Below are 9,757 nucleotides of genomic sequence, written 5' to 3' on the forward strand. Positions count from 1 at the left end.
CCATCCATCCATCCATCCATCCATCCATCCATCCATCCATCCATCCATCCATCCATCCATCCATCCATCATCTGACACGCTTGTCCCAACTGGGGTCGCGAGGGGTGCTGGTGCCTATCTCCAGCAGTCAATGGTCAAGAGGCGGGGTACACCCTGGACAGGTCGCCATTGCATGTGAAGAGAACATAAAAAATCAATTTTTTCAGTATGATTGCCTGACATCTAAAGTTTTACTGGTTCTTTTCGGTGCAGGATTACATCCAGAGGACTTCCATCTAGAGCAGGGATGTCAAACTGGTTCCAGAAAGGGCCGTGTGGCTGCAGGTTTTTTTTCCAACCAAACAATAGCACACCAGACTCTAGTCATCTCATTAAGTGAGTCCAATCTGAACATGAAGACTTGATGAGATGAATAGAGTCTGGTGTGCTATTGTTTGGTTGGAAAGAAAACCTGCAGCCACTTGATCCTTTCTGGAATCAGTTTGACACCCCTGATCTAGAGCCTAGAAATGTAAGGGTTCAGTTAGGTGTACAACAGGAAGGAGCAAATATTCAGCTAAATTGTTAGGACTTTGTTTGCAACTTGAATCAATTAAAGCAAAGAGCGAAAAGGTTGATTCAATCGGAAAGAACAGGTTGCTGTCAGGCGGAAGGGTCTGCTCTTAAACATACCCACTGGTCCCTTCCTTATTAAATTACCACTCTCATTGCCATAAAGGAAGAGTCCAGTTTTCATCTGATGTTGTCATTCCTCAAGTGACAGCCTGGAACGACCAATCTACATCAGTTCCTCTGGATCTGGCCTGGAAGAGTTAGAACTCTGTTAACAATCTGGAAGATGAGATTTGGGAAATGGTAAATTATTCAGTTGTTTTGCCTGAGTTCTCTCTCGAAATCTGCTCTCAATGCGAATAGCCAGGGAGATTAGTTCCTCTACAGCAGGGGTGCTTCAGTCTAGTCCTCAAGAGCTACCACCCTGTAACTTTTAGATGCACCTCTTCTCTAACACCCCGGAATCTTATTCCCCTCCTTTAATTCAGCAGTGGCATGGTAATAAGCCACTCATTTGATTCAGGTGTGTTAAAAATGGGGTGCATCAAAAAGTTGCAGGATAGTAGCTCTTGAAGACTGGACTTGAGCACCCCTGCTCTAGAGTTTTAGACTCCTCTCTGCAGGCTTGTTCATCCTTGTTAGGAACCCAGTTTGTGTGAGTTGTGCTTTTGTTTGTCTTCCCTCCACCACCAGGCGGCGCCTGGTTCTCGTTGGCCTCCTCACACACCTGGTGATGGTTACCTCATTACCGGAGGACTCTTGAGCTGCTGACTGCCACTACCTCGACACCAGAGTGTTTGCCAGTTTTGGGTACTCTAGCCAAGCTGAGTTTTTGTCAACCTGAGTTTTAACCCTACTGTTTTTGTCTCTGCCTCTCGGCAGGAAGTCATCCTGCAAACAGAATGTTTTGGACCTTCTCCCCCCTGGAAGGATTCTCTGAGCATCAAACTGAGCTGAGGATTCAAGCTAGTGGTTTGGATCTTTTCCCCAAGGATTGTTTAGGCTTCTCTCTGAGCAGGGGATTCATCTCCACAAGAAACCGTTCAAGTACAGCAGGAAAACTAAGTGGCAGTCAGCTCCTCCATTCCTCAAGGAAACACCGCAACCTGGGTAAACCCTGTCCGCCCTCCAACAAGCAAGTCATTCACTGGAACAACCCACACCGACTCGATTCAACAAGAGACACCTTTTTCTGGAAACGTGAGTCCTGTTGCCTTCATTCCGTTCTTCAAATCGAAGACACAAATTTCCCACTGAGCCTGAACTAACCGCAGAATCTTCCCCTTCACTTTTCAGTCCCGGTTCGACAGTGTTCAGAGCAGCACTGGACTCTTCTCCACACAACTCTCAATAAAACCTTTTTAAACTTTTCACTTGTCTCTCTGTGTGGGTCAGATCTTTAGATAAAATCATGACAATATTTTATTATTTCATCCAGGGGTTGAAGTAAAACTCACTTTAGAGCTTTAGGATTCCCAGGTTCAGTGTGTGAGTTTGTGCATGAATGACTGAATTACCGAAAGTAAAGTGCTTTGGTCAAGTCCTCTGACTTGAAAAAGCTCTACATAAGTACAGGCCAATTACCATTTACCAGGCATAAGAGGCTACTAGAGTTCAAATCGCACTTGCAAAGTCTGATACTAGTTGGTTACCCTGTTTTAAATTCTACATCTAACTGGAAATGTCAGAAACTGACTCAGTATATCTGGAAGTCTGTTTAAACTCAGAGGTAAAATGGAATTGAAACTCACCCACAACACTTACTTCACAAATAGATCACAAATTAGAATTTATCCCAATCAAACAAAAAAAGACCTGAGGTATCGACTGAAATCTAGTGAACATTTTAACACATGCATAAGGTTCAGGTAAGGGGAAATTGGCTAAATGAAAATGAGAAGTTGCCAGAGGAGTTAGCTCAGGAACAATGATTGCTCTGGCTTTAGAGGTGGTAGAACACACAGGAGTGGTTCTGTTAAAAAACTCCTGAAACATTTCTTTAAACTGCTCAATCTGCTGATCTGAATGTCTTTACTGTGCAGCTAAAGAGTGGATTAACTGATCGTGGTGATGAAGTAAATTAAGTTTTGTGCAACAATTCTAGGGATATTCTGCTGGGTCAGACTGGGTGGATGATTCCGTCTTGTTGGTTTATAATTTTTGACCCACATGCAGAATCACATGGAGATCCAGTGAGTTTTAATGTTTTAGTTACAAAAAGCAACATGAACCTGGAAGCGGAGACACTTTTTAAATCCTACTTCATGTAGCTGGTTTGTTGGATTTCTTAATTGTTGGGGACTGGAAACAGTTACAGCCAGGTGTGACTTGGAAATGTAACCAAAAAACTGTTAGATTGCTGGTTATATTTTTCTTGAGGGCAGGTCTGTTTAAGAGTTTTTTTCCGATAGTTAAATTGCTTTTATCAAAAGAGGCTGATATAGGTAGTGCTGTTATAGCCTAGAATAGGTACTTACCAATTATATATATTGTCACATGACCAAACAAATGTTTATGCTCATCAAACCAATTTTCTATGCATAAATTGAAAGCAGTTTGGCAACAAATGCTGCTCTGCTATTGAATTAAAACAAGCCTTAAAACCTTTATTTTTATTTCCACCCTACGCTATTTCCAGATAAATAATATTTTTTAACAGTTTAACTTTTTCGGTGTTAACATACTTCTTTCCAGTGACATCAACTTCATCCTCGTGACCATCTGCTCTTTTATGTGTTGGTAGAATAATGAATACATTGCTTTGAGTTGACTGTACATAATGTCCAGACTCAGGGTTAAAAAAAGATAAATTACAACTCATATTTTGTGTCCCGGCCTCATTCAGAGTCAGCGATATATAAAAAATCCACCATCCGGCTCCGTCCCTTCCTCTCTTTCTCTGCTTCTGTCTATTTTCGTATGTTGGTTCCAGGCGGAGGACGGCTCTGACCCCCGCGACGACCTCGGAGCCTTAAAAGAGAGGAAGAAGGGGAGGAGAGCAAGAAGAGGAGAGGACAGTGGGAAAAGGAAGGCAGAAAGAGAAACCTAAGTTTTCATCCCAGTACGAGGAAAAAGGGACAGACAGAGATTTCGACATGTTTATGTGAAATTTCCAATACCCTGAGTTATTTAGCTCGTTCTTGTGTGACATGCTTGGCTGTTTTACTTTTATTGCCTGCTCACTCTTTAGAAATGCTGCTGGAAAAAACAAAACAAAATGGAATAGCCTAAACTGTAGCTAAGGGGGAAACGTTTTACTGCTGAGGAACTTTCTAACACCATCATGGGACTTTATTAAAAACAGCAAATCTTGCCACTTTGACCCTGACCTGAATCTAGCCTCAACATCCTTCCACTTTCTGTCATGTTTTATTATCAGTTAAACATCCTTAATATCCCTGCCCCAAAGTTAACAGATACAAAGTAAGCTGAAGTTGAAAGAGATTTTATTGATGTTATATTTTTATTTAGTTGAGGAAAGTGTAAGCTTCTGGAAAAGATGTTTCCTTTGAAAACCCAGGACACATTTCTCTGCATGCTCTGTATACCATATCCAGATGAATGTGTGTGTGTGTGTGTGTGTGCACTACCTCAGTGATAACAGAGGGTGACATTCAGATGTGTCCCTCCCAGCTGGAGCTCATTTGGCCCAATTAGGAGGAGAATAAAGAAGAGCAGATCCCCTCAGAGACCAGAACGTTCTCCTTAATAGAGTAGTTATCAAGCCTTAAAACTTTGTTGCATTCTAGCTCCTTCGCTTACTTTCTGTATTCTCCTTATAGGAAAAAGCTGTTAATCAATTTATAGTTCTTCCTCTGGTTCCCCAGTCCTCCCTGGAACTCTTAGTTGAGCTCTTCTTTGGAAAGTCTCCTTACTGCTCTTCTGGTAGTTCCTCCCTGGAGCTCCACAAACCATCCATTACTCACCTGCCTGTCCACCCTCCATCACTCCACCACTCCTGGAACAACAAAACAAATATTTTCAATAACCAACACATACATCTAAGCCTATCAACCCTAACTTGGTCAACTTATTTTAATCACAATATTTCTAATCCAACTTCTTTTATAAAACTCTCCTGCCTTGGAATCATCTACTGAGCCTGGAAGAGACATTCAGTTCTCTTTCGCTCAATAAATAATTTAAACCTTCCTCAGTTGTCTATAAAGAACACTTGAAAGGAATTAAAGGCTCTGTATTTTCTTTTTTAGCGTTTCCCCTCTTGTGTGTTTGAGGGTTTAATGTTCTTCCTTGCCGTCCTCCTCCATCACCTCAGAGGCTCGGCGGTTTCCTTCGATCACAGAAATGTGAGTGGAAACACATGGAGCCTCATTTTCTAACAGATTCCCAGAATTCCTGCCTGTGAGGTCACTCGTCTCCTGTGAGTCATTCATGACTTTCTCTACTAGGAAATGGAAACCTGTCGCTTAGCATAAACCACAGTAAGGCTGTGTAATGGTGTGGATGAAACATTAAGATTTTCAAGGATTTTCCTTGCAAATAAATGACAACAGGGTTTATCTAAGTACTTTAGGAAATGTCAGATTATAAAAGAAAAGCTGGGTTGGGACAACTAAATAGATATCAGCCAATGTGGAGGATACAGATGTCAAGCTCTTTTCTTATAAATCTCCTACCATTCTCTTTTTAGAAAGAATTTTTGGTCTGTGGCATTTCAATGAAAGTCAGCTGACAGGAAATGGGGTTGGGAAAGAGGGGGGAGGACATACGACAAGGGTCAGCTGGGTGGGACTCAAGCTTGTGACAATCATGTCACTAAGACCATAGTACATTGGTCACTACCCCAGTGACCAACTATACTGACATTCTTGACTTTGCACAGTTAATGTTTCCTTCCATGGGAATTACTTCAGCACTGTGAACAGTCAGTCCCATTGTCGCAAATTGTAGTTCACTTTGTGCACCCAGTGTTCGCTACTACCTTACCAAGGAGGCTATGTCCATTCTGAAGCTATCTGCTCATCTACCTAGTGATAGGAGAACACCACTGACTGGGTGGCAGGCTCTGGCAAATTAAAAAAGAGAGTGCTCACGTGCATTAGCTTTGAAGAAGTAGGCAAAGTGTTGACCTAGTGGTTAGAGCAGTGTGCTTGTACTATAAGAAGTTTGCAAGTACCCGGTTCGATCCCCACACCCTCCACTCTGTGTTCCTGGGCAAAACCCTTAACCCCAAGCTACTCCCCAAGGGGATGGGTCAAATGCAGAGAGCGAATTTCCCCATTTCCCCAGTAAAGGGATTTACACAATAGGTTGGTGACTGGCATCTTTGGCTGATCACCTATTGGACTGACTTTTTCCTTTGAGTACAGATAGGCTATCTTTAGCCTTGGATAGACTTAGATTAAAATTGGAGAGTCTAGTAACCAGCATGTCTTGGCTGGTGGCCTGCTATAATATATGGTCGTTTCTCAATTCACAAGTAAGTAAGTACGGACTTGTGTCCTCACCAACTATGTTCTTGAGAAGAACACAGTAAAGTTCGGACTCTTGAAGAACTTGAGCACGTAGCATAAATATGGGTCGATTGGAACAGAAGCGTACTTGTGACGTCACCACACGCTCGGCTAGTCACCTCCTGTTATTAATAGTCTCTAGATAATAATGAATTATCACTTTTTTCATTTATTGAGGAAATGATAATTAACACAGTCAGATAAACACAAATTAAACAATCTTTTTGCCAAATAAAACAAAAAACTCGCCAGCGGTATTTCACACATGGTTATGCAGAGAGAGGGCTGCTGCAGACAGGCTAGGATTAGACCTGGCTGCCGTTACCCTGGGAGGTCCGCTGGTTGCTGCGGTCCTCTCAACTTTGGAAACGTTTTTTCTAAATTACGGACTAAATCAATAAACGGGCCATATAGTGACGTTTAAAAGTATAATGTTCTCGCCTCAAATTATCTTAATACGTACTTTAATGGAACAATGGCAACAGAAAAGAGAGGTTTTGACTTAATACTCTGAGGTCTGTGAGCGCTCCATTGGAAGCTGCTGCCGCAGTGCATGCTGGGACAGCTGTCAATCTCAAGAACGGACAAGTCTGCTCTGATACATGCTGGGTAAAGAGGGAGGTGCGAGAACAACTTTCGGGGACTTTGTCCGTTCTCTGTCTTCTTGTTCTTGTAAAATGGAACAGTACTAGGGCTGCGGCTGATAACATTTCACAAGTATACGAGCACATGATAACGCACAAATACACATATTGAGAAACGGCTTTTGTGAAGTTCAGCCCCTATATATGTTTATGTCTAACATTTTTGCTTGACATTGTATTAAATAACTGTAAATTCTATCAAAACCACATTTCGATTTTTGAAGTATGTTCACCATATCTCTTAGTAGCATCTAAAGTGGGTATATCCTTGGCTGACACTAGCCTATCTCCCAATGGAAAGCAGAGAAAGTAGGAAATCTTTTAGGTGACCAGTCAAGGAATGGTAGTCATCAGCTAGAATGCTATTAAAAGTGAGCACTCTCCTTCTCTCTCCATTTGCTATCACATCTTCTCAAAACTAGAATGTTCTCTTGAAATCTCAGTCTGCCATAGCCTTAGGAAACCTTAAGATACCCCAAGAGGGCATGGAAATTGTTGCTGAGGAGGGGAATCTCTGGGATTGCTTTAGGCAACTGTTATTTATGCCACCTGACAGCGCATAATTTGGTGGAGAAGTATGAATTGTTTTATTAGACTGAAAAAGGTAGGAAAACATTTTTACAGAAGTAAACTCTTAACTACTTTAACTAGCTCATATCTCCTTGATGCAGAGAATGAGAACCAAACTAGATGCAACTAAATGAAACAACCTGTCTCTCTTTACACTTGACGTCATATTTCTTAAGGTTTAAGCTCTGAACGATGATCCATCTGTATGTGTCAGCGACAGATACGCAAGCTTTCTGGGAAGCAGACTGGAGCTGATTCAAGCGTGGGACTTTTCCCCCCTTTAATCACCAAATCTTTTATTGTGAAATCCACTCTTTCATTGTGAAAGATTTATACCACCTGTGGCTGAGGGGCCTGTTTCACAACAACATGAAAACCTCTTAGGACGTATGACTCGTGTGTCGACATGTTTCCAACTAGCTGAAAAAGTAAGAAGATAAATCCTCTTTCGTTATCGACAAATGTTTTGATGAAAAAGGGAACAATAATAAAGCCTTCTACTAAAGTCGATTGTTTTTCTGTTTTTAATTTGCCCATTTCTCATTATTGGTTAGATGCAATTGATCAGTCACTTCCACGGAGCTTGGGTGTATCCTAATCTCTGCTTGGGGTGTGCACAGACTCCAACCTCACCCACCCACTCTTTAGAGCTGGAGAAACATCAACCCCTGTGGGGGTCTTAGCATGGGGTACCTCCTGAAGGGGGGAAAGCTAGAGGCCTTCTGTGGGGCCTGTAGGACTGGATTTGTCTTCCACCTCATATTGATTTGATTAGCTGAGGTCATTTCTGTGTGTAATTCCTGCAGTGTGATATAACCACATCTGTCAGGGGAGTTGTGTAACTTTCTTCTTATCTAGCTTACACATTCCACCTAGTGTGCAGAGAGTGGGAAAGATGTAGAGACAGGCAGAGATAATTCAGTCTTGTTTTAAGTAAATCTAAGCTATAGACACATCAAAAATCCCAACTCCAGCAGAAACGGGATGCGCTAAGACTCTTTACAAGGTCAGAAGCAATAATGCTGAATTCCCAAGACTGTTTTTGCTTCTTGTGGAACCTTGAAGGGTTACACCATGCTGCTTCAGCGGAAAAGAGACCCATCCTTCTTTGCACAAATGCACAAGCTGGAGTACAGAGGGAGTGGGTTTAATTTGCCTTGAGGGAGTCCTTCAGGGGCTGTAAACAAGATGTGTATGCAGTGTGACCTGCAAACAGCATGCATCTGCATTCTCCATTTGTTAAATCCTCATTACCTCGCTGTAATTAGGCTCTGTAGCAGCAGTCTTGTTGGGGCCATCTGAGTGTGTTTGCATTGTTTTATATTTGCTCCAGCAGTCTTTGACTGAGCCAGCAAATACAGATTTTTTAGGGGACTTTTTTAATGCAAACTAACTCCCTGTGATGGGCAGACTGCATGACTGTGGAAAAAACAGGGAAATGTTGTGTTTAACTGACCCAGATACAGATGCTCCATGACTGACATCAGCTATTTAAAGCAGTCGTTTTCATCTCAGGAATTGAAGTTCCGAATGTCTGTAAGAAAACAGCTGAATGAGTTCAGCTTTCAAAGCATTTCTCGCCCAAAAGTTATTTCTGGACCGACGTTTCCTCCAAGCTCTGGAGAAATCCGTTCAAGGTCTGGCTCGGCTCGTTTTGGTTTGGATCATGAACAGTGGATCTGTGTATTTTTGCCTGCTGCTAATCAAATTAGAACCCACAGCTCTCCTCACCTCCACTCAGTCTGCCTCAGCAGGACACCAGCAGTAAAAGGGCTTCATAATTACCCCTGGGGAAGTGGACCAGAACATTCACTGTCAGCTTTTCTTCCCTATGGAAACAATGAAAACAAATCTGATTCATTTACCTTCCTCCTGAAGTTAAAGCAGATGAAACTTCATTTCTTTGGTTTTTCTAGTTTCATATTTCACATCATTTGGTATTTATTATTAATAAAGAGGCAGTCCCTTCTTTATATGACAATTGAACTGTAATTATCAACATTTTTGGGATTTGATGGCTGTCAGAGCATTTTAAGTCCTCCAGTTCATGGTGTGACCAATCAAGTTGGGGAGTGTTGATATATACCAGCAGAAGTGGTGGTAGCCTTTCAAAATAAAAGATAAAAATTGCTTTAGAATATTAAACAGGTTGCATTTTTCTTAAGCATTTATTAGGCAGGGACCGCACAGTGGCACAGGCCATGCTGCCTTGCAGCAAGGCATCATGTTAATAAAAAATACAGGAGACTGACTAAATGCTGTTGAAGATTCTCAGAAAAACAAACCTTAAACAGGGTGGGTGGACTCAGGTTTCAGCTCTCAAAAACCTACAATGCTGGGATACAGTTGATTCCTTCCCTCAATCACTACAACCCCCACCCCCATGCAGGGGACCAAAACATCTCCCCTGGGCAGCCAAGTCAACAATTGCCCCTTTCAGGGGCATAGATCAGTATCGGGCATTAATCAAAAATGACTTGGGTAACCGCAGTGAATGATCTTGTTTACTACAAAATA

This window comes from Cyprinodon variegatus, unplaced genomic scaffold (genome assembly GCF_000732505.1).
Source record: "Cyprinodon variegatus isolate N-32 unplaced genomic scaffold, C_variegatus-1.0 Scaffold1006, whole genome shotgun sequence".
NCBI classification, from domain to species: Eukaryota; Metazoa; Chordata; class Actinopteri; order Cyprinodontiformes; family Cyprinodontidae; genus Cyprinodon; species Cyprinodon variegatus.